Below are 25,437 nucleotides of genomic sequence, written 5' to 3'. Positions count from 1 at the left end.
GTAAGACATGTCTTTACTCCTCCTTAGCCTTCCACCATGACTGTGAGGCCTCCCCAGCCATGTAGAACTGTGAGTCCATTAAACTTCTGTTTCTGTATAAATTACCCAGTCTCAGATATTTCTTCATAGCAGTTTGAAAATGGACTAATACACTTGCTAACACTTTTTATTGTCTATTTTAAAAAGTATAGCCACTCTAGTGAGTATGAAGTGGTATTTCATCACAATTTTAGTTTTCCTAATGACAAGTGATGTTGTGTGTCTTTTTGTGTGCTTATCGGCCATTTATATATCTTTTTCTGAAAAATATTTAATCAAATTTCTCAGATTTTAATTTTTTTTATTTCTTTACATTGTCTTAATCTGTCTCATCAGATAATGAGTTTCTTTCATTCCATGGTTGTCTTTTTTATTTTCTTAATGGAGTCTTTTGAAGCACAACATTTGTTGATTTTGATAAAGTCCAACTTACCTATTTTTTTTCCTTTTTGGGTATTTGTGCTTCAGGTGTCATATTTAAGAAACCATTGCCAAATACAAGGTCAAGAAGATTTTTAACTATGTGCTTTTCTATGAGTTTTATAGTTTAGTTCTTACATTGAGGTGTTTGATCCATCTTTTGTTAATTTTTGTATGTGGTGTGAGGTAGGAGTTCAATTTCATTCTTTTGCATATAAATATCTCTTTGTTAAAAAAAAAATTGGTTGTGTGTGATGACTCATGGCTATAATCCTAGCACTTTGGGAGGCCAAAGTGGGCAGATCACAAGGTCATGAGGTTGAGACCATCCTGGCCAACATGGCGAAACCCTGTCTCTACTAAAAATACAAAGAAATTAGCCTGGTGTGGTGGTGCATGCCTGTAGTCCCAGCTGCTCAGGAGGCTGAGGCAGGGGAATAGCTTGAACCCAGGAGGCAGAGGTTGCAGTGAGCCGAGATCGTGCCACTGCACTCCAGCCTGGCAACAGAGCAAGACTCTGTCTCAGAAAAAAAAAAAAAATCCTTTCCCCCATTGATTAGTTTCAACACCCTTGTCAAATTCAGTTGACCATATATGCAAGGGTTTCTTTCTAGACTCTCTGTCCATTTCCATTCGTTTAAATGTCTATTCTAATGCCAGTACCACATTGTCTTGATTATTGCAGCTTTGTAATAACTTTGAAATCAGAAAGTGTGAGCTTTCTAACTGTATTCTTCTTCAAGACTATTTTGGTTATTCTGATTCTCTTGCATGTTAATATAAATTTTATGTTCACCTTGTCAAGTTCTGCAAAAAAAGCAACTAGAATGCTAATAGTGAACGTCTTGAATCAGTTGATCATTTTGAAGCATATTACCATCTTAAAAAAATTTAGTTTCTCAATCCATTAAAATAGAATGTCTTTCCACTTACTTGTCTTCTTTTATTTCTTTCAACAATTTTTTTTAGTGTAAAGGCTTATACTTCTTTTAAAAATTTATTTCTAAGTATCTTATTCTTTTTGATGTTAATTGTCTTAGTCCACTTGTGTTGCTATAAAGGAATACCTGAGGCTGGATAATGTATTGAAAGAAAAAAAAGAGGTTTCTTTGGCTCAGGGCTCATGGTTCTGCAGGCTGTGCAAAAAGCATGGCAGCTCCTGATGAGGGCCCCAGACTGCTTCCACTCCTGGTGGAAGGTGAAGGGAAGTCAGAATGTACAGAGATAACATGGCAAGAAACAAAGTAAGAGAGAGAGAAGAGGAGCAGGTGCCAGGTTCTTTTCAATAACCAGTTCTTCTGGGCAGAACTAGAAGTGAGAACTCATTTCTGTGAGAATGGCACCAAGCTATTAGTGAGCAATCTGCCCCCGTGACCCAAACATCCTGAAACACCCAGGCCCATCTCCAACATTAGGGATCAAATTTCAACATGAGAGTTGGCGAGGCCAAACAGATCATATCCAAACCACGGCACTAATGCAATAGAATTTATTTTTTTATGCAATATAATTTTTAAAGTTTCATTTTCAGCTTGCTAATTGCTAGTGTATAGAAATAAAATTGATGTATGCATATTGATTTTGTATCTTGCAACCTTGCTAAACTTGACTATTAGTTCTCATATTTTTATTGAACTTTTAGAATTTTCTATATACAAGATTGTGTCATCTGCAAACAGAGATAGTTTAACTTCCTTTCTAATCTGGACACATTTTACTTCCTTTTCTTACCTAATTGCTCTGGCTTGATCCCCAGCATGATAGTAAAGAGGAGTGACACAAGTGGATAACATTGTCTTAATTCCTGATCTTAGAATGCTTTTATCCTTTCATCATTAATTTTTACTAATTGTAGGTTTTTCATAAGTGCTTTGTTGAGGAGCATTTATGTTGCGGAGGTTCCATTCTACCCCTAGTTTTTTTTGTTGTTTGTTTGTTTGTTTTTATCATGAAAGGATATTGGATCTTTTCAATTGCTTTTATGCAACTAAAAGCATGATTATTGAGACAATCATGTGGCTTTTTTGTCCTTTATTCTGTTATTATGACACCACAGTATTCAGACAGATTTTTGTATGTTCAACTAACCTTGCATTCCTGTGATAAATCCCACTTGGTGATGTTATATAATTCTTTTTATATGTTGCTGGATTCAGTTTGATAGTATTTTGTTTAGGATTTTTTTAATCTATAATTTTAAAAGATATTGGTCTAAAGTTTTCTTTTTGTATGTAGTTTTTTTCCGGTTTCTGTAACAGGTAAATACTGGCCTCATAGAATAAGGTGGAAAGTGATCGCTTCTCTTCTATTTTTCTAAGAGTTTGTGAAGTATCAGTGTTAATTTTTCTTTGAGTGTTTTTAGAATTCACCAGCAAAGCTATTCTTGGGCTTTTCTCTGAGGGAATTTTGCTTATTATTTAAATCTCTAATCCCTTAACTTGTTTTGTTTTTTGTTTGAGACAGAGCCTCATTCTGTCGCCTAGGCTGGAGTGCAGTGGTACGATCTCGGCTCACTGCAACCTCTGCCTCCGGGGTTCCAGTGATTCTCCTGACTCACTGGGATTACAGGTGCACCACCAAGCTCAGTTAATTTTTGTATTTTTATAGAGACAGGGTTTCACCATGTTGGCCAGGCTCAAACTCCTGGTTTCAAGTGATCCGCCGGCCTCAGCTTCCCAAAGTGTTGGGATTACAGGCATGAGCCACTACGGCTACCCCACCTACTCTCTTCGTTTGTTATAGTACTTTTCATATATTTAATTTCTCCATGAGTCAATTTCAATAGTTTATATCTTTCTAAGAATTTGTCCATCTCATTTAAGCTACCTAATTTGTTGATATATGATTGCATGTGATATTCCATTATAATCTTTTTCTTCCTTGAAAGGTTATTTTTTAGAATACATCTCAATTTATCTTAATTACATTAAAAGAATGAAGTCTATATTTTACCAATTTTGTTACTTCATGGAGTGATTTGGTTTCTGTATCTTTGCATCCAATTTTCATATAGCTCTGTGTATACTTAAAAACAAAGAATAGTCTCTAACTTTAAGTATATTTTAAGTTATATCTCTAATTTTGTAATAGGATTCTATACATGTTCTTTAGACTAAAACTGTTAATTGGTGTATTTAATATTCTTAGTACTTTTTTATCTTCTTGATTTATTAATGAGAGAGGTCTGTTAAATTTGAACACTATGTAACTTGTTAATTTTCCGTGTGATTTTTGATATCATTACATTATATATTTTGACATTTCTTTGTAAGGATTATAGAAATTTAGGATTATGTAGTCCTAGGAAATCTTTCCTTGATAATTAGGAAGTAATCTTCTTAATTATCAGTAATTATTTTTCAAAATATGTTTTGTTTTATACAAATGTTGTGACTATTCTAGGCTTTTTAAATATTACTTACTTGTGATTATTTCTGTTCTTTCTTTCAGCCTTGCTATATTATGATTTAGGTGTGACTCAGTAAAAAAAAATCAGTTAGGTTTTTAAAACACCTGACTTTCTGGGGACCCTCTTTTATTTTGCCTGTATTGGTTAATCCACCAATAATTACCTTTATTATTATTTCTAACACACCTAAATACAGTTTTACAACTGTATTTACTTTTTCTATTTTCTATGATTTTCCTTGCTATTTTATTGAATTCTCTTCTTGCTTTACATTGAATTGATCAGATTTTATTTTATTACCCTTTCTTCTGTATTGATTTATATGTTAAATATCCATTCTTTTTCTATTCCCACAGCAGTTTTTGAATTTTAATTTCTACACTTGACCTAGAAAGTCTAAGGCTAATCAATAGCTTTCTCCTTCTCCTAATCAATACCAGAATCTTAGAATGTTTTAAGTGCATCACAGTCATCGCACATTATACCCACTCCAACTCCATTCCTAGAATCTTAGATTATATTTTTCTATAGAAGTTTAGTTTTATATCTTTTTGTATGTGTTCAATAATTATTATTAATTATATGTGGTTAATTATATTTAACTTGACCTACATGCTTCCTATGTTTTTTGGTATGTATTATTTCTTAGATTCTTCTCTTTTCTTCTTTTCCAATTTTTCATTAAAAATGTAGTTAGCATTTCTTTCTATAATTAATTGTTATTTACATACCCTATCATTCTTTTTCTTAGGGAAATAGTTGTATTTTACCCCTACTCTTAGTTTAGCTGGGTATTAAACTCTAGGCTGGAGATTTTGTTATTTGTGGATATTATTCCTTTGTTTGGATTTTTTTTTGGAAAAAGTCTGCTCTTAGTCTACTTGTTTCTGTGTAGATAATTTGAAAAATATAATTGTTCACGATGATGTTATCTTTGTCTTTAAAGTTTTGCATTTTTATTACAATGTGTCTAGACTGTATTTAGATTGGGTTTCCCAGAAGAAGATATAGGGGTATGGATTTGTGTAGTAGTTTTCTGTCTTTTTTTAAAGGAGTGATCCCAGGAAAAATCGATAGGGAAATAAAATAACAAGACAAGAAGTGGATAGACGCCAAGCAACACTGTGACTTCTAGTAAAGTTCCAGACAGGATAACTTAGTCTCATTAACTCAGGAAATTTTTCCCACTGGAATCAGTTTTGGTCATACTTCAGAGCTGTCTCAATCAGGGTACATGGTGGATATCCTATTCCTATATGCTGAACCATCAGCAATAAGTTAAAGGCTGCCCTTAAAGGAATAGAATGTGAATTTCCAGGTACTCTGATTCTTCATGAACAAAGGTATTTAGGCTCCCACAACCTGAGGACAGCACTCTGCCAGAAAGTTGCAGGTGCTGGATTTGGGAATGAAGTCACACCTGGAGCTAATATGGGAGTGGGGGATCAGGGGAATACGGGCAGAGCATTCCAGCATCTTGTAGAGATGGGAATTATCATTGTTCTTCTCTTCAATCGTCATGATTGTTGAATCTGAAGATATATGTCATTTAGAAAAGGTCTCAACATTTTTTCTGAAAGTGTCCTGCTACCATTATCTCTAATCTGTCCCAGAAATTATATTTGGTGCCTGTTTATCTTATCTTTCTATTTTAATAATTTTTTGACTTGTAACTGATCTGCTTTTTAACCTGTCCATTGAGTTTTAAATTTCAAAACTATAAATATATTATTTCTTAGTGTCATTGCTGCTTTTTAATTTGCTTTTTGATAGTGTTTTATTCTTGCTTTATGGTTTCTATTCCTTTTGTTATCACTTTAAACATATTTACTTTTATATATTTTTCAGATTTTTTTGTAATCTTAAATTTGGGGATTATGTTTATTTAATCTTGCTGATGCAGGATTGTTCCTGTGTATATTCTTAAAAATATTTCATTGTGAGGTCATCAGAAATAAGGATTTTGTGTGTGTGTGTGTGTGTGTGTGTGTGTGTGTGTGAGAGAGAGAGAGAGAGCGAGAGAGAGACAGAGAGACAGAGAGAAAGGGAGAGGGAGAGAGATAGGGAGAGAGAGTTTCTCCAAAGGAGTTTTGAATTTGCATTTATTTACACAAGATGTCTGGGACTGATTTTTTTCCGCATACTTCCTGGTTTGAAGGGGTTTCCATGCCCCTCCAAATTGCGCAGAATCAAGCTCCATTTGCTCATGGCTCCTCGTATCAATTTTTCATGGTAGTAGTATTTTTTTTTTTTTTTTTTTGGCTCATATTCCTATACAGAGGCAAGGTTCCTTGCCATTTCCCTGGGCCAATGGGTATGCATTTCCAGTATCTATTGTCACTGAAGATGAAACCCTTGATTTTTTGGGCTTATAAGATTCTCATTTCTACCTTCCTACTCAAATATGCCCAAAGTGCCATCTCTTTTCATGACATTTACTGAGTTTTAAAGTTAATCCTCTAGGTATTAAACTCCAGGTCGCAACAGTATCTTTTTTTTTTTTTTTTTTTTTTGTATTTTTAGTAGAGACAGGGTTTCGCCATATTGGCCAGGCTGGTCTCGAGCTCCTGACCTCAGGTGATCAGCCTGACTCAGCCTCCCAAAGTGCTGGGATTACAGGCGTGAGCCACACAACAGTATCTTCTAACACAGGCACTTGCTGGATTTTAGATTCATTTTTACTTCTAACATCCAGGTATTTCTTTGTGTTTGTATGTGTGAGTGTGTGTGTGTGTGTGTGTGTGTGTGTGTCTATGTATTTTTCCTCATATATCTATTTAGAAAGATTGAGGAAGGTTCTGGAATACTTAGCGCATCATGCAGCTAGGATAGATTCCTTCTGAAGGGAAATGACAACTGAAAATCCAATTATTTTGTCCAAAAGATTAGGAGTGCTGTCTTATTGAGTTACTAACTAAAAAATGTCCTTAAGTTTGGGAAAGGAGGTAGGGTTCAAATTCTACTATAATCTTTATCTTGCTCTTTCTCAGGTTGAAGATCATCTCTTTTTTTTTTTTTCATGGTGTTAAGCATGTACGTATGTAACACCTGGTACTCTTTACTCCCAAAGAATACATATAAAAATGTATTTTATTTGATTTTCCAAAAAGTTGAGTAGAGCAACCTGAAATCTCAGTGGTTTCAGTTCCCTGTGTAAAACACAGTACAGGTTATCACAAGTCATTGGTTCATTGGCTGCAGATTGACACAGAAATGTGCTTTTAAAACAATAACAATATTGTCCCATAGCTTTTGTCTTCTTCACTGTATGCAATCCTTGATTAGCTTAGTGGGAAATACTATGTCAGAAACTTTCAAATTTAAACAAGGATGCTGACATTTGTTGAGTGTTTAAATCAGTGTTCCAGGCACTTGGCATATCTTATGTTATCCTTGTTATCAACTGAGCATTGAAGTATTATTACTCATTTTGTAAAAATAGAGAACTGAGACTCATATAAGTTCATAAATATATCCTAGGTCATGTAACTAATAATTATATGACTCCAAAGCATCTACTCTTTGCACTATGCCACTGATAATAACGCAAGGGATTTCAGAAAATGTGGAAAGAAATGGCATCAATCAGGATGTATTTTCAGTTTAAAAATCACTTAAATAAGAAGGGGATTTAATACTGGGAATTAGGAGTTTGCAAACCAGTAGACTAACTAGAAGAGCAGGCTCCGTGTTAGAACCCAGGAACAACTCACAGATCAGTAACATAGAACTGGCTCCCCAGGGAGCCACAATCAGAAATAGGGAACCAGGAATCCACCACCTTGACTGTACACTCCAGAGGCACACTTTTTAGGTATGATTCAGGTCAGGGCGTTGCATCCACACCTGTTGGCTTCATAATCATGCTTTCTCAGCATGTAGTAATTGTCCCTCACCTTGCCTTTTGACATCAGGAATATCTACTAGCACTACTACAGCAAAACCCAGTATTTCCAGGACTGTGCTTGACAACGTGGTAAACAGAAATGGTAAAATAGTGACTTTCGCCTCAATTTCAGTTTCCAAATCTTTCACAAGTATAGCTGATGTGATAAACCCAAAGCATATCTGGAGTCCTAGCTGCAAAGGAGTCAAGCAAAAGTGGTTTTTAACTTCATAGCTTCTGCAGCACAGAAAGGCACACAAGGAGCAGTATGGAATGAAGATTTAGTACAGATTCACTGTATTCACCTCACTGAGGATAATAATGGAAAGACTCGTGGGGGATATTCCTTCAAAGATGTGAATTTGGTAAAAATTGGAAAAGTGAATCCACCCAAGGTAACAAGCAAAACCTCACAAGGAAGAAATTGAAAAAACTATTCTCCTGAGAAATGCCTCATGGAAAACCTACATTGGGAGGCCTATTGACCAGAACAAAACCAGGAATACAGACTTCAAGCTACATTATTCTTTATGATTTATGACCACCAAATATTTTATTATTTTTACCAGTTGAAGTAAAAATTTAAAGTTTTTCTAATTAAAAAGTGAAATATATTAAACTTCTATAAATAAGTTTCAGTATTATTGTTAGTAATATGAATTAGTATATGTATCGTACTTTGCAGAGAAAGTTAAAAATAGTAAAAACCAATAATCAGCAAAATTATTTTACTTTTTTCTGCTTAATTGACAATAATAGCCTTCCCCAGATAGGCTACAAACGTTTTTCCTCTCTTCAGGATTTCTACATTGCTTTAATATATCTATCTTTCATTAATAACCTAAGGAAATGAATGCATATTCTTTGAGGAGCAACTGGATTCTTAACAAACATTTCCACGAAATCAAACCAAAATGGGAGGTAGGTTGTGAAGTTGTGTTCAGTTTGCTGTCTGATTTTCATTAGACTCATCATTCTACATTCTTTTGAGTCCTAGGCACTTGGTCTCTGGCTATTTTCATGACTGCTGTAATGGAATTACCATTTCAAGTTTGTAGGAGGTAAAGGAGAAACATGATAGGAATAGCAGGAAGGAATGGCTCACTCATAAACAATCTACTGGAATTTTGAATTGATTAGGTTTGAGTGGCTAAAAGGGAAGAGTGGGGAAATGCACCCTAGTTTTCTTTTCCTCCAGTTTCCTGTTGCATTATGTGGCTTCTTGAATGTTGCATAATATAAATCATCTAACCACTGGAAGACAAGTTTTAGCATTGCAAACTCAGCAGATTTACTTAATTTCATTTTTCCAGTTGGATATCTGCATCAATTCAGGCCAAGAGAGTATCTCATGTCACCTAATGCAACAAATAGATCCTGGAGCATTCATGGCGATATCCGCAATGTTGGCAGATGAATGTTTTCTTTCCTCTGCCAAGCACCATCAACATTATTTTTGGGTGGATCTAAATCTGAACAGTCTAGAGTTTCCATTACATCGTCCTAATTGTTAAAAAGAGGGCCTGCTATAATTCTTGAAAACTAGTCTGTTTAGTTGTACTTGTTACCATAACATCAGATTGAAATATTGCTTCTCTGTCGGTTTGGCCACAGTGTAGCAGCCAGCCTGGTAGCGTCAAGGCATTAGGAAGGTGAAGCAATCCACAATCAACAGTATGAATGGAACAATTCACACTGTTGTACATAGATATAGAGGTTAAACCCAAACACATGAAAAAGTGATGCTGGAAGCACTTGGGAACAGCTGGGCCAGATGAATAACTCAATTGGATGCCATGAGGAACAAATTAAACAACTGACTGGAGACCAGGCTGCTCCTGTGACAGACACTTTAATCAGGAAGTCAAAAGCTGATTGACAAGATGAAAAGCTGGATGACATGAAAAATGGAAACAGAAGGAACAACACAAGAAAAGGGCACCCGGGTCAGCCTGCTGACAAAAATAATCAAGTACGACAGGCCATAATCCAATCTTCGAATGTTTGGCATGGTGCTAGTTATGAGAAGCTGCAGCCAAGAGGAAAGAAAACTATTATTAAGCAAAGAAATTATCTGGCTTTCTAGAATTCACTATTACATGTTCACTAGAGGATTTTCTTTTTCTTTTTTTTTTTAAACAAGCATAATAGCTTTTGTTGAGTTTCATAAGATCAATTAAAAAGTGCTAATCTATCTGGATATGAAGCCCTAGGAAAACAATGTATAATAGTGTTTTAGATTCAGAGTTAAATAGGATATACACATTCATTGCCTCAAATTGCAAAGTATGGGTCCTTCTCATGCTCTCCTATTCAAGGCATAGAAGAGGAAGAGTAGCAATTACTAAGAGGAGGTTTCTGTGGCCCACTTAAAAACTCTTATGCTGGATTCTTACTGTTGAATTACTGTTGGAATCCAAGGCTGAGCTTCATGCCAGTGAAAAAATTTGTCTGTGCTACATGAATTATTTTTTAGATGACTCAGAATACCACCTGCATCCCAAAAGATACATTCATAAATGCACTATCTGAAGAAGAATGAAATAATGATCAGGTGTTTTTTTTAAAAGGACAGATAACATAGAAGTTTGTCACTCCTGGGAAAAACGTGTGTATTTATGTATGTTTCAGCTCTCATAGCACTTTAATTTCAATAGCATATAATTTACCAGAGGAGGGCCCAGAAGATTAAATACCTTGGTGGTGTTTAGACATTGTCACTTCATGCCTTTTCAGTAAACTCATCTGCCTTTGGAAAAACAGAAAACTTGCAGTAAACATTGAAAGACCAGTTGACACTATCTCCCTTGGATCCCTACACTGGAGCTAAACCTACATCTCAAGAGAAAAGAAGGGATGTTTTAATTCATTGTCTTAGTCCACTGGTTTTCAAACCATGTTTCAAATCTCTAGGGTTTTTGAAAGAAAAGTATGGTCACAGAGGACATGTTTCATTTGTATCTGCTCCATTAGCTCCAGATCCCACAGGTTTTGGAGTTCTGGGGCATTAAAAACACTGTCGAAAGGGTTCCTGGCCTCAAAAATGTGTAAAAGAAAAGCACCACTTTGATGATATTACTCTTAGGTGAGGACGCCACTATTTGACAGAATATATTCAGCTCAAACTGGGAGACCAAGCTGGTGTATTTCACTTGGATAAAGTACCTTATAGAAAGCGAAACTGAATGTCTTATCCATAGCATTCTAGAGGCACCTGGCTTATAGTTGATTATTTTTCATTTTATAGAATTTGCTAGAGGGCTTCATTGCAGATCTTAAAACTTGAATCTTACTTCTGCCATATAGTTAAGTTCACTTGAGTCATGACTGTCTAAGGAGCTAGCTTCTTCGCACTGCCTTTATGGACATACGTCTAAACTGTCAAATAAGTAACCACAAAAACATTTAATTTTCCTGTGAGGTCAGGGCTGACCCCGGAGTCTCACTAAGGTAAAAGCATCTTAAAGGGTAACACAGAAATTTTATTATGTCCTCAAAGCCTAGAGCCATACAACGTTAACATGGTAGGAGAAAAAAAGTATCTACTGAATTTCTATTCTGGGTTCACCTGGCGTGTTTTGAAGGTCTGACCCACCATGCTTTACCCCTCTGCTATAAAAGGGAACTACATATATGAACCAAAAATTACCTGGGCCAACCTCGCTTCTTACACCTGTTTTACTTTGATCATGCTTCTACCTGCCTGCAAACTCCCAACTCTGTGATCCAAGCATCATCCCTACTGCAATTCTCAGGACTCAGTGTTTATATGTGCTTGCTCCAGATTTTGTTGTTTTCCCAGATCTTTGCCTTCATTGCTTCCTGACACTGCTATTGCCACCTCCATCTGCCAGGCTCCTCCTAATCCTGATCTTGTAACACTCAATCTCCGCCCGCTGTAACTCAGTCTTTTCTGGCCTCATGGAGGGTTGGTGGCAGAAGGTGATAGAGGCTATTAGTGAGGTGGGGAAATGTGGCAGATTGGGACAATTGCATCATTCATAGCAGTATTTAAAAAAAATTTTATTTGGAATTTCCTTCAAATATCAGATGATGAAATAGAATATAAAAATTTATATATATAGTTTATAAAAGACTTCATGCTAAAATATGAAGAATTCAGAGGAGAGAGAGCTCAACATTCAATACATTGTGAAATAGTGTATGTAAATATGGTTCAAGCTATTTAATTTATTTGACCTATCGTATGTGATTTGGGTGACATGAAGCTGAATGATGGGTGTAGTGAGATCTTCAACTTTTCCCTTGCCATTAATCTTTATAATACACCAGCCACCGAGACCCATCATTTATCCTATTATGAAATGTGTTTTATATTTAGTCTCCATTTCATTTTTAGCATCACTATTCTGAGCCTCCAATTTTATGTGGTACATGAGAGAAAGGCTGGATTAGAGGCACAAAGCATCAAGAAGACAATAACCTTCTGTGTCATATATTTAAAAGTAAAAACAACATAAAATTAAAAAGAAATATAAGTAGTAAATTCTGATAAAGTTTTGAATTTTCATTTAGTGACTATTTCAATGTCTTTTTTGAAAATCAAATATCAAAATTTTTAGTTTTTGTTCAATGCCCTAATTTACTGGTGTCCAAAACATATCTTTAAAGGTTAATTGGATAGTCCATCACTGTATGGGGGCTATATTAATATACTTTACAATACCAGAAATTATATATATAAAACAGAGAAGAATGTAGAAAAACATACTATAATGCAGAAGTCACATGTTGCTGAGAATTTAATACCCTGACCCCTTATATTATTATAAATTCCTAGTTTACATACTTTCAAAGGCCAACCATTGCCCACAAATCAATAGTTTAATCTTGTATTGGATATCCTTTACTATCTAGTGACACAGAAGAAAGAAGAAACCTGACATTCATTAACCTACTAACTTTAATACATTATACTATTTAGTCCTACAAATATCATAAGGCAGATATTTTAAATAATTTAAATAACCTGTTCAAGGTCACACGATGACTTAATGGTAAATCCAAGACTCAAAACCAAGACTATCTCTTCATCAGATTGGACTAGGGTATGACATAGAGACCAACAAAAGTGGGACATTCAAGGCTTCATTGTTGACAAGGTTTGAGCAAGTGGGGAAATTAGAGAATAAACGGTCATTGGGAAATCTCATATTTTGAGTTTGATATCAGAGTAGAGCACTAATACACTACCATGGAGTTATAGCCAGAGTCAAGCAGTAGAGGTCAAAGACTAAGGTCAAGTTCAAATCCCAGATAAAAATCAAACATGAACGCATCTGATAGATATTTACTCTGGTAGGTTCTTTAATGATTACAAATTCCTTCCATTCCAGTAAGCATATCCCTTTGCATTGTGACTTTGCTGTTCCTCCCATCCAGAATTAGATATGTTCCTTCACTCCCTTGAATAGGGACCGACCTTGTGACTCTCTTTTACCAACAGAATATGGCGTAAGTGACATTGTACAAGTTCCAGAGCCTGGGACTCAAGATGTCTTGGAGATTCTGTCTTTGCAGTCTTATAATGATGCCCTGAGATCATCATTAAAGAAAGCCAGTCTGGCCTACTGAGGATGAGAAGCTACATAAAGGAGAATGAAGATTCCCCAGCCAACAGGCAATATCAATAGTCAGATATGTGAATAAAGCCATGTTGAACCTCCCAGCTAGATGACCCTCCAGCATATGAAACCAGCAGATGAATATCCCAGCCTGCCTGAAGAACTGTACAGGAAATAAGAAATCATTGTTTTTTAAGCCACTGGGTTGGTGGGTGGTTTGTTACACTGAAATTGTTAACTAAAAGAGAAATTGGTGCATAGAGGTCAGGTGCTGTCATAATAAAAATCTAAAACATGTACTGTTGGCTTTGGTGATGGGAGTGATTGGTAGCTAAAGAGGCAGTGAAACAATGATTAGTAGATACTGGGAAGTTAATAAGGAAATTTCTATTGGAGGGTGGAGAAAGGGCCACCCTTGTTATATAGTGGCCAAAGAATCAGCAAAATGTTGCCTGCTGCAACCTGGAAAGTAGAAACTTTTTTTAAACTCACGGATCTGGCTGGGAGATTTCCAGGATGCATGCAACAAATGTGAATCAACTTTGTATAGCTGTGTATAATAAAGTGTACTGTATTTGTCCATTCTGATGCTGCTAATAAAGACATACCTGAGACTGAATAATTTATAAAGAAAAGAGGTTTAATTGACACATGAGGCCTCAGGAAACTTACAATCATAGTGGAAGGGGAAGCAAACACATCCTTCTTCACATGGTGGCAGGAAGGAGAATGAATGACCAGTGAAGGGGAGAATCCCTTATAAAACCATCAGATCTTGTGAGAACTAAGTCAGTATCATGAGAACAGGATGGGGGAAGCTGCCCCCATGATTCAATTATCTCCACCTGGTCCCTCCCCCATAACACGTGGGGATTATGGAAACTACAATTGAAGATGAGATTTGGGTGGGGACATACCAAAACCATATTGTGTGGGAAGAGAGATTAATTAAAAAAGCAACTTTTCAATTTGCAAGCAGAATTTAGAGAAAATATAGAAAACCCAGGATGAGCTGGATTGAAAAAGATTATCAAAGAAAATTTTAATATAGGTAAAAATTTAATTCCAGAAGACAGTCAATAAAATGTGGCCTCAATGGTAAGATCAAATAGAAGGATGTGGCTGTTAGGCCCTAACAAAATAACCCAGAATGATTTCTCATAGAGTATTTAGTAGACCTCTCATCTAAATAAATGATTGTCTATGAATCCAGACCCATCACTCAAATAGGCCCATCATCCAAATGAGAGAGAGGCCTACCTTGACAAGAATAGTAAGCCTGGCTGTCATCTAATACAGTAGAATTTAATCTGATCCATAGAAATCCCATAAGGAATTTTAAAGGAACTATATTGATTTGGATTAAAAGGGACAGAGACAGTTCAAGAAGACTCCACGCCATCAATTTCCTACAGACAAAAAGTGAGTTGAGAAAACTACTTAGATGCAGTCATGGGCTATTTCTTACAGAAAAAGAAGGACCTCTCGGAGGCTAAGCAAACCATCCAGAGTGTGGACCCAAAATCCAAAAAACAAAATTAATTAGAGAGCCACTCCAAGAGATAAGAAATAGGCCCTAATCAGGGAACATTCCCTGTCCCTGGACATGTACCTGTTTGGATTTCACAATTGCTTCAGACCATTGATTGCTATGTGCTCCCAGTCCTTTCTCTTTTTAAAAAAGAGGATTATTCATTGTGGTTATTTTTTCTTTGTCTCACCATTTCATCTTAGATATTTGAATAAAAGAGGGTAAAAGCCTTGTAGTTTTGGTTCACAGAACTCTGGATCATGAAAGCCAAGGAGCTCCACAGAGAAACCTCCCTTGTATCTGGACCAGAGGGGAAGCTCAAACTTGTGGATTTCCAGCCTGATGCAATACCTGGGATGAAACTTTTGCAATTATTGTGATAGGAGTAAGCGTACTTTCCATGTGCAAAAATGATTAATTTGTGGCCAGAAAATGGAGTGTGGTAAATTTGTGGTTTGATAGCCACAAATTCCACCCATCCCAATATGCATGCCCTTTGGCTTCTCCTTTCATCCAAAGACAGGATGTATGTCTATATCCCTTTCAATCTTGACTGGCCTTGTGACTTATTTGACCAGTAGAATGTGGTAGAAGGGACAGGGCATGAGTTTTTAATCCTGGGCCACAAGAGGCCCTGACACTTCCTCTGTTGCTCTCTTGAAACCTTCACGAAAGGAAGCCAGCCTAGCCAGCATCCAACACTGACTGCCAGACATGTAAGTGAGACCATCTTGGATTTCCCCGCCCAGACGACCATCTGGCTGAATAAGTGAAATCAAGTGAAGGCAGAAGAGGAGCTGCCCAGCAACGCACAGAATGGTGAAAACAATATATTTTAAGCCACTACATTTGGGGGTGGTGTGTTATTATGTAGCAATAATCAACTGAAACCAGTTATTATACACCAGACACCATGGTGACTAAACTAGATACAGCCCACACCTGTGGGGATTTAATATGGGGCAAGGGTGTGGGGAGAATGGCATTAAACAGAGCAATAAAATACAATTGTGAATGTGATAAATGCTATGAAGGGAAGGGACAAGGTGCTGTGAGAGGCTCAGGAATGCCATAGAGTCAGGTTGGACCTTCTGTAGAAGCTGTTGGAGCTAGTCAGCAATACTAAGGCAGAGGTCCAGAGAAGATTCAGTGACTGTGGTCAGCGAGGAACCAAGAAGAATGTAAGGATGTATTCATGGTAGTTCTACTAGGATGCCAGGGCCTAGGCCCTGTTACATTGTCACTAAGAGAAAACAATTCTAAAGGTTTTAGCACAGGGGTCTAGCATATAGTAACCACTTGGTATTATCTACAATAACTTATTTTTTTATTTTGAATTGGCATGGAAATGTGCGATTACAAGTGAGTTTAAAAGTGGAAACACAACTCTCTGTTTAGAGAGGGTTAATAGAAAGAATAATTACTACAAAATGCTTCTAAACGCAAAACAAGACTGTCTCTATGGGAGAAAAATAAAACACAGGTACACAATCCCTTATCTAAAGCTCCAAAGGCCAGATGGGCTTCAGAATTCAAAAGGTTTAGGGTTTTAGAAAGGCAATTTGGAGCATTTCCCATACACTATGCAATACTTCAAGCATTTCCTGGGGCAGCACCCCACCATTAAATGTGAGCAGCAAAACGTATGGCTATTCACAATAAGTGAGATAAAAATTGGGAGTGGACATACATCTGTTCAATCACCAAATTTGTTTAAAAAAATTTGTTTTAACGGACTTCAGAAGGTTCTGCACTTCAGGATTGTGGATAGAGTTGTGCACCTCATCTAGAAACCCCCACGTTTTATGGGCCCACAGCGAGAAGGGGGATACTTCCTGAGTGGGTTGCTGAAAAACACAGTCCCTGTGATTGGTCATTGACATCTTAATGAGCTCAATGGATCGCAGCTTGTCCAATGCAGCTGCAGAAATCTGTCTCAGAGTTACAAGTTGACAGAAGTAAATCACACACTATATTTTCCATACTGTGGTCCATTTCACTGGCTCTGTGTTGGTACAGCTGGAGTATAGCAGATTCAAATCACTGTGAATGCATGTATAACCCTTGTTTCCCTAAACCATGCCAGCAGTCTCAGAGAGTACCATGAGTATGAGGATAATTACAATTTTCTGAGTCCTCACCCATTATTGCATTGTTATTCCTGGATTCCTACTTTCCTCCCCTTCCCCAAGGCCTCTCCTAACTTGAGGATGCCAATAGCTTACAATGTACCTTGAAAATGTGTTGTGTGGCTTGGCTGATGCCAAAGGCCCTGCTGATTCTGTATCTCCTGGATCTCATCATTTCTGCCAGTCCTTTAGCCACTCCTTAGCTGCCGTTTTCATTCCCAGCCTCATCTTCAGATGCAGCCTCTGCCATCAGTGCTGAGCAATGCTAAAGTAGGATAGAGTTCTATCATTCATCTCAATAAGTAGTATTGAGCCTAAGTAAATTAAATCAATCTCTCTCCATCTGTGTCTGTCTCCCTCTCTATATATACATAGATGCAAATGTATGTATATGTGTAGGTATAGAAAATAAAAATTGCCATACATATTCCAGGTTGCCTATATTTTGAGTTATAGTCCTTTCTGTAGAAAAACAAACACATTTCCCAGGAATTTAGCCAGAGGATATTTGCATGTCAACAACCAACATCATAGGGTCACTCCCTCATTCAACAAACATCTATTTAGTGCCTAAAAGCATCAGGAGCTAGTCTAGGCAATGAGGACCAGTGCACCAGACACACCAACTTCCTACTGTCATGGAGTTTACATTCTAGTCTCCATCAAAACTGTTTCTTCTCATGGACAATTAATTGGATCACAGGCTGAACCATAGGCCTGTGGGGCTCTTAGTCCTTAGGAAGCTTATGTTTTGAAATGTGCTGTAACCTGAAAAGGTAGGAAGAGACTTAGTTTCACCCTCTTTGCTCAAAGTAGTAATTTTGGGAACCAGTGCCTGATTTTTAGACCTAAATATTCTCTTCCATTCTGGCCAGAGGCCTCTTTACAAAAATCAGTCCTCCTCTGACATTCCAGGGTCTCTGTGTCTCTAAGCTAAGCCTTGCCACATGTGAGTTCTGTTCAATAGAATGCCATGAAGGGAACTCAAGAGTGACTCCTTTGAGAAGTAGTTGAGACTGACACTCTCTTTTTTATGGGCTACTCCAGTAGGCTCTGAGGTCAGCTTTCAGTCTCCAAGAACTCCTGCCACCACGTTCCTGTTTAATATTTTTCAGGGGGTTCCCTATTGCTTAGACTATGTACTCCGTAGCTTGGTATGCCAATGATTCACAACCCATTCCACCTCATGACAGGTATAGAAAATGATGATATTTTTATAATGTACCTTGGAAAATGAAAGAGACTGTCTTTGACCAGAGATGATGGACCTGAAGTTCAGCAGAGGTGACAACCCAGGCTTTCCTGGCTGACCCAAGGAGGGGTGAGGAGATTAACATCTCAGCATATCTATCTATAGCCCATCTACCTACCTTACAAGGAGTGAAAAACTCTGTGATGTGCAGTAGTCTTTATTATGAAGCACCAAATTACATCTTGCTATCAACTTTTAAATTACTCTATACCAATTGGGTCCAAAAACATTTAAGTAGTTCATTTCTAATTCTATGTTATTTACCTTTCTCCCTAGGCACCGTTTGCTAATTGTTCTCCTCATTCTATTTTCTTTCAAACTTCCATGTTTCTGCTGTTTCTCCACCTATAATGCCCTTCTTTTGCCTTTCTTTGGTGAACTCCTACTCATCATAAATCTCATTTCAAATGCCACTACTCAGGCCATTCCAAGCTCTTTCAGGCAAATTTAGGTTGTTCCTTCCTCTGGCTGTCCAAACGTGCACACGCACATACACACACACACATCACAGTACTTACTGCATGGTTGCTTGCACTAGTTGTGAAAAGCTGTAGTGTAGAGACTTTGTTTTCTATATCATTGTACCCTTCACTTGGTTCACTGTAGTTCCTGCCTGCCTAGCTCAGAGCTCAATATATGTTTTTCTTAATGGGTGAATGAAAGAATCAATAAGTGGGGAACTGGAGAAATTGCCCATGTGTTAGATTTGCATGAGACTTTGGATAAGGCTTGGAATCTTATTGTTTCATATTCTCCATATGCTGAAATAACAATATTTGTCTTCTCTGAAATATAATGCCTTAAAACTCAAAATATCAAGCTGTCAGAACTTAGTTGTTATTATGTCCATGGTCACCCTGCCATTCAACTTTAGTTGTCCTGGAAACATATATTGGATCTATAAATTTAGATTAAAGAAACTTACCAACAGAGTTTTTGCGCATACTGTGTTGTCAGTTTCCTCTAATAGCTACTTGTTTATCACAGTAATGTAACCATAACAGAACTAAGAACAAAATCATGGAATCTACTCATTCAGCAAGACCAGGAATGGGTTTTCTGGGTTTGTGCTGGGTGAGAAAATCTTGTCAATAACCCAATGTCATTTAAGTTCTAACTTTGGGATGCTCTTTGGTCTAAAAGTTTGAGGAAAAAATGGGTTCAACCACATAAATGATAGGCCATACACCAATTTTATGTAGCATGGTCATTAAGATGGCCAAAAATACGGCAAACTATTAGAAGTGCTATGCGTTGCATTTATACTAGCTCTTATTTTCCTTTTGGTGGCTAATAGGATTCTCATTTCATTATTATTTCTCACATTTTCCCCTTCTCGTGTTTCAAGAAATTACCACTGTAGAATTTATTGTAGCCTACAGTATAGTCATGGGTGTGTGACAATATGTAAATGCCCAAGCATGCTACATGTGAATTAGGCTGCCATGTTCACATTTCTAATCAGGACGATGTTTTTTAGAAAATCATTTAATTATACGTGAAAACTATCAGTCATGAGGGTCAAAGTATTTGATCTCTCTTCTCTGGTGTTCCAGGAGTGACACAAAGTCACACAAAAGGTTGAATTTTTCTCTGATTGTTACATCATGGCATTCAAGCAATTTTAGAGGTCAAACTGATAACAGAACATGAAAAATCTGCATTATTTTTAATCTATAGGGAGACATTTTAATTAAGGTTATGGGTGGTATTTTTTTGCCTGATGAATGTGTTTCTTAAAAGCCTGTGTACATTTATGCATACTGTATATAGAATATCTATATCTATTTATCTGTAATATCTATTTATCTATGTATGTATGTATATATCTATATCTATCTACCTATCTACCTAATCTATTCATCTATCCATACTTCCTTCCATCTGTCTGTAGACACACACACACAAACACATATAAACTCATATACCTATACATATATATGTAATATTAGAAATATATCTAGAGGTAACTTTACGGTCATTTGGGCTATTTATATCTGGTTGTTGTCCACAGGCTTTTATAACAGAGGAGATGATTATAATCACCTTTGCCACAGAGACATTTAAGAGATTGATAGTAAGCATACAAAGACTTAACTTCCTTGGGAGGTGATATCTTTTAAAAGCACCATCTTTTCAAACATAGAAATGCCGACATTTTGTGTAAATTTGTTGCAACATTTCCTAGCAATATATTATTCCTTCTGCCCAGAGCCAACCCACTCCATTCAACAGCCTATACAGCTACAGACTAATTAAGTGAATTAATTTGTTTTGGAATTAAATAAAAATTCTTATTTTGGACATATGAATCATGTAGATGCCAAATGGAAATTATACTGGTTAATGCTCGAACTTCTGCTTTTAAAATACTCTCTGGGAGGAGCAGTTCAAATTCCAGTAGACCTTTTGAGAAACATAAATTGAACACCATGTTTATTCTGCAAAGGTCTTTCAGATGAAGCCTTAAAAACTGTGAAGACTCCCTGCGATTTTCTCTGAGGACATGTCTTCATTAGCATTTCAATAATTCAACCTTCTGGTTGTGCCTTTGAAATTTCTTTAATCTTTGGCACTGAAACACCTAGGATGTATATTACGGGATTGTGAATCTCTGAGCAGGAATATTATTACGATTATACTGAGCAGATCTGAAGCAAGCCAGGACACTTTCTAGCAAGGATGACTACAAATTTGCTGCAAAAATGATCAATTAAAGGCCACTTGTAAGCGAAAAGTAACTTTATATTTTTCCTTAAAAGAAACATGAGATAATTTTATATTTTAGTAAAAATAAACTTTAAAATTATGCAAATAATACATGTTCATTATAGAATAATATAAAATTTATTGATAATAAGCAAAGAGAAGACAAATTCATTCATTAATTTCATAACCCAGATATAGTAACCATTAAAATTTTTTATATATTCTTTCAGAATTTTCATATGTATAGGTATACATATAAAAATACATAAATAAATTTTCTTTTAAATTAAGAAGTAAGAATATGCAAATAGTAAATTTTTATGCAATGTAAATGTCCCTTGGACATTAGCAGCTGGTACAACTTAGGAAGGTCACCTTAACAGCTTATATCACTAGGTGTCCCTGATCATCTTTCAAATAGAGGAAGGAAACCCTTAAGTCTCTTCAAGAGTCTGTGCTGAGGTCCAAAATGTAAGTAAGAGAAAGAGAGGAGAATGCTCTCATATATAAATCAAACCAATCTCTGCAACTCTGGAATATTTTCGTCTAGCTGTTTCCATCATCCACTGCTGTCTCTTGTTCCACAATGATGTCACCAGCAAACATCCTGGACCACACTGTTGGTGGTAGTGACCTCCTTTCTCTCTCTGTAATATCTTGTAGCTTTGTTATTACCAAACTCATAGTGTCCTCCTGATAGGTTTTCCATTTTCTATCCAGCTTTCAGGGGGTGGTTTGGGAGCAGAGGGGCTCAAATGGCCGGTGCCATAGTGTTCTTTTAACTAATTTGGTAGAGAGTCCCCAAATATGGTCACCAATTATTACTGCCATTCTTGTTCATGCAAGCTGCTCATAACAGAGATGAACTGCATTTTCCTCCTCTTGAATATGCTCTGGACTTGTGATGTGTTCTGACCAATAGAACATGATAAAATTGATGTTCTGGGACTTCCGAACACAGGCTTAAGAAACTTAGCAGCTCTCTTTTGCTTCTTCTTGGGACTCAGTGAACATACTGGAAGGAAGTTCAGCAAAAACTAGTAAATGCTTAGAGTTCACGTGGGCAGAGTTTTCTGAGATCTAAAGGCCATCATGGATGTCTCAACCCTAGCCAAGCTCTCAGATACATGCATCTACACAATGACTCCAGCCGGCATCTGTGAAGCCAAAGAACTATCCAGCTGTGTCTTGCCCAAATTCCTGATCCAAGGAATCATGAAAAGTAATAAATTATGGTCCTTGCGATGTGGCTCACACCTGTAATCCCAGCACTTTGGGAGGCCGAGGCAGGCGGCTCACGAAGTCAGGAGATAGAGACCATCCTGGCTAACACGGTGAAACACTGTCTCTACTAAAAATACAAAAATCAGCCGGGCGTGGTGACACGTGCCTGTAGTCCCAGCTACTCAAGAGGCTGAGGCACGGGAATCACTTGAACCCGGGAGGCGGTGGTTGCAATGAGCCGAGATCACGGTATTGCACTCCAGCCTGGGTGATAGAGCAAGACTCAGTCTCAGAAAAATAAATAAATAAATAACAACAACAACAATAATAATAAATTATGGCTGTTCACATAGGTAACTGAAACAAACATACGATTTTTGAGTCAAGTTACGTTTGGCTGCACATTTTAGAAACTATGCTTCATGCATAAAACAAACCACATCACACATTATCTTCTGTAACATGGAAGTATATTTTTTGTTCATATAAGAGAAATCTCAAAATAGGTAGCAAAGGTGTACTATAGAGGTTTTATTATCTGGCTCAAAGCTTCTTCCTTCTATTCCACTTTCTTGACATGGAATTTTTATTCCAAAGCCACCTCATGACCTAACATAACTGCTAGAACTCCAGCTATCATAGCTACATTCTAGGCAGCAAGAAAGAAGCTGAGGAAAGGGCAAAAGAGACAGGCTCCCTGGCTAAGTCAATTTCCTGAAGGATTATTCAGGAAAGTTTGTGTAACATTTCCATTTGGCCAGAATTTAGTCACATTGTCACATCCAGCTGCAAAAGAAGCTGGGAAATTTAGTCTTGTAGCTGGGCATAAGACCACTCCAAGCAAAATTGGGGTTTCATACAAAGGCAGACAGAGAGGGTAGGAAACTAGCAATTTCTGAAATGGACTCTGTATTCCCAGGGCAATGAGGCACTGCAGACACTGATTTAAAGCAATTCCTCATAGAGATTAATACTTTACATAAACAACAATTGTCTCCAGTATTCAGGTTCTGCATTTCAGTGTCCAGTTCATCTCTCTCTCCTTTTGTTTCCATTGATCTCTTTGCAACACGGCTTCTATGGAGACTCTCTGTTCATCAAATGTATCAGTAGATCTCTGTGTTCATGAATGAATGGATTCTTTTCCTGTGAGGTTCTGAAATAAACTTGCAATCACAGGATTACCCTCTCCCTCATTGGCCCTATATCATACAGATGACCTCTAAGAAGTGTTGCCTAGCTTCTAAATAGCAAACACAAGTTGGATCTGACCCCAGTTCCCTAAAAGTGTTTGTGTTTTATACAATCCTTAATTTATGGGGAAATATCAGTAACAAAGAAACTAGATAGAAAAAATGTAATATTTAGGTAATAAGGGAAAATAGAAATAATGAAGGGTGAGAGAGAGAGCCAGTCACTGAGTTATTTGCACTTAGCAGCATCTCTTTCCCTCCTCAGGTTCTTTGCACCTTCTATTCCCTCTGTCAGTAAAGTCTTTCCCCCTCAACCTCTTACCCAACTAGTTTTCATTAATTTTGGGGGTTCCAGTGTAAACCTACTTCTTCAGAGAGGTTTTCTCTGACCAATTGATCTCAAGTAGGTATACCTTGGATATCTCTCTTACCCATCCCCTTTGTTATCTTTCAAGGCACTTGTCATAATTTCTAATTCTGTATCCAGCTGTTTATCTGTTCAATATCTGCCACCCCCTCTGGATTACGAGCTCAATAAGGCAGGGATTTTGCTGCCTTTTTCACTGCTGTGTTCCAAACACATGGTGCAATACCTGGTATACCATAGATGCTCAATGTTATTTAACAATTCATTTGTTAAATGAGTAAACAGGGAGGGGAAGTTCAGAGAAAGCAAAGTGAAGAGAGAGAGAGAGAGAGAGAGACATGTTAGTCTGAGATCTCAGCTGCCCAGCCTGTTTATTTTGTAGCCAGGTTATTCAAGTCTGTATGTAGGCCATGCAGAGCTGGGGTACAGTAGAAATCTCAAGGTGGGACTGTCCTGAGGCCAAAAGTTTTCTCACCCCAGGCTAGGCTCAGTGGTTCATGCCTATAAGCCCAGCCCTTTGGGAGGTTGAGGCAGGAGGATCACTTGAGGCCAGGAGTTGGAAAGCAGCCAGGTCAACATAGTGAGACCTCTTATCTCTACAAAAAAAAAAAAAAAAAAAAAAAAAAGAGCTTCCTCACCCCTGATTTTAGACAGATAGACAGAAACATCTCCATGCTATACAATAAGGAATAAAATCATGGATTTTTTTTTTTTTTTTTTGAGATGGAGTCTCGCTCTGTCACCCAGGCTGGAGTGCAGTAGCATGATCTCGGCTCACTGCAAGCTCCACCTCCCGGGTTCATGGCATTCTCCTGCCTCAGCCTCTCGAGTAGCTGGGATTACAGGCATCCACCACCACGCATGGCTAATTTTTTGTATTTTTTAGTAGAGACGGGGTTTCACCGTGTTAGCCAGGCTGGTCTCGATCTCCTGACCTTGAGATCGTCCCATCTTGGCCTCCCAAAGTGCTGGGATTACAGGCGTGAGTGACCACCCCCAGCCAAAATCATGGAATTTTTAATGTGGAATCATTTCCATGTTCTATTGAATTTTCTGAAACAATAGAAAATTATTACTCAAATAATAAGAATAGTAATAATTAATATTACAGCAAATAATAAGGAAATATTATTATCCAAACTTGCTAGGAAAATGTTTTGAATTAGTGATTTGTCCACTATTGTGCATTATGACGTTGCGGAAAATGGCTTATCTTATGTCTTGAGATATAAGTAGTGGATTATTTTGAGAAATGCCTGCCCACACAGTCTGCAATAGGTAGAATAGACACCTGCCCAGGCTGTACCAGTGTATAAAGCTATCAAAACTTCCCAGAGGGCTGAGCATCTGCCGCAGAGGGTACAGAAAAAGGGTTGAAACTAGAAAAAATTAGAGCAACTCAGGGAAACAGGAAATTAGAATAGTCCAAGGATCCAGAAAAAAGGTCATCAATGAAGTCAGACTTACACTGCCTCACTAGTCCTCCTCCATGCCAATTCCTGTAACCCACAGGTGTGCCTCTGACCATATCATGGTTTCCTTCCCCTTCTTTCTCCCCAGGCCTCCAAAGAAGTCTACAAATTCCATCAGTCAGTAACGGCTTGGAGTTCCAAAGCTTATGACTCAAAGGTGATCAGAGAATGGACCTGGGGCTAGTCTGGATTGGTAACTGCTAAACTTGGTATGTTCTTCA

At 37.3% G+C, this 25,437-nt stretch overlaps 1 protein-coding gene across 3 annotated transcripts in view; it reads left to right on the top strand.

Annotated features, from left to right (window-relative positions):
• The window catches only part of LOC134807485 (uncharacterized), a 494,061-nt gene that overhangs the window by 462,233 nt on the left and 6,391 nt on the right, over positions 1-25,437 (top strand). For 2 of the 3 annotated variants that reach the window (XR_010148067.1, XR_010148068.1), the window contains exon 8: positions 13,222-16,702. The gene's annotated coding sequence lies outside the window, so the exon portion shown is untranslated. Of the gene's footprint in view, positions 1-13,221; positions 16,703-25,304; positions 25,426-25,437 lie in introns of those variants that run through there. The other variant, XM_063785873.1, reaches the window with a different exon arrangement.

Source organism: Pan troglodytes, chromosome 10 (genome assembly GCF_028858775.2).
Source record: "Pan troglodytes isolate AG18354 chromosome 10, NHGRI_mPanTro3-v2.0_pri, whole genome shotgun sequence".
Classification (NCBI taxonomy): Eukaryota; Metazoa; Chordata; class Mammalia; order Primates; family Hominidae; genus Pan; species Pan troglodytes.
Note: the sequence above shows the minus strand (reverse complement) of the source record. Positions and strands in the feature narration are given on the sequence as shown.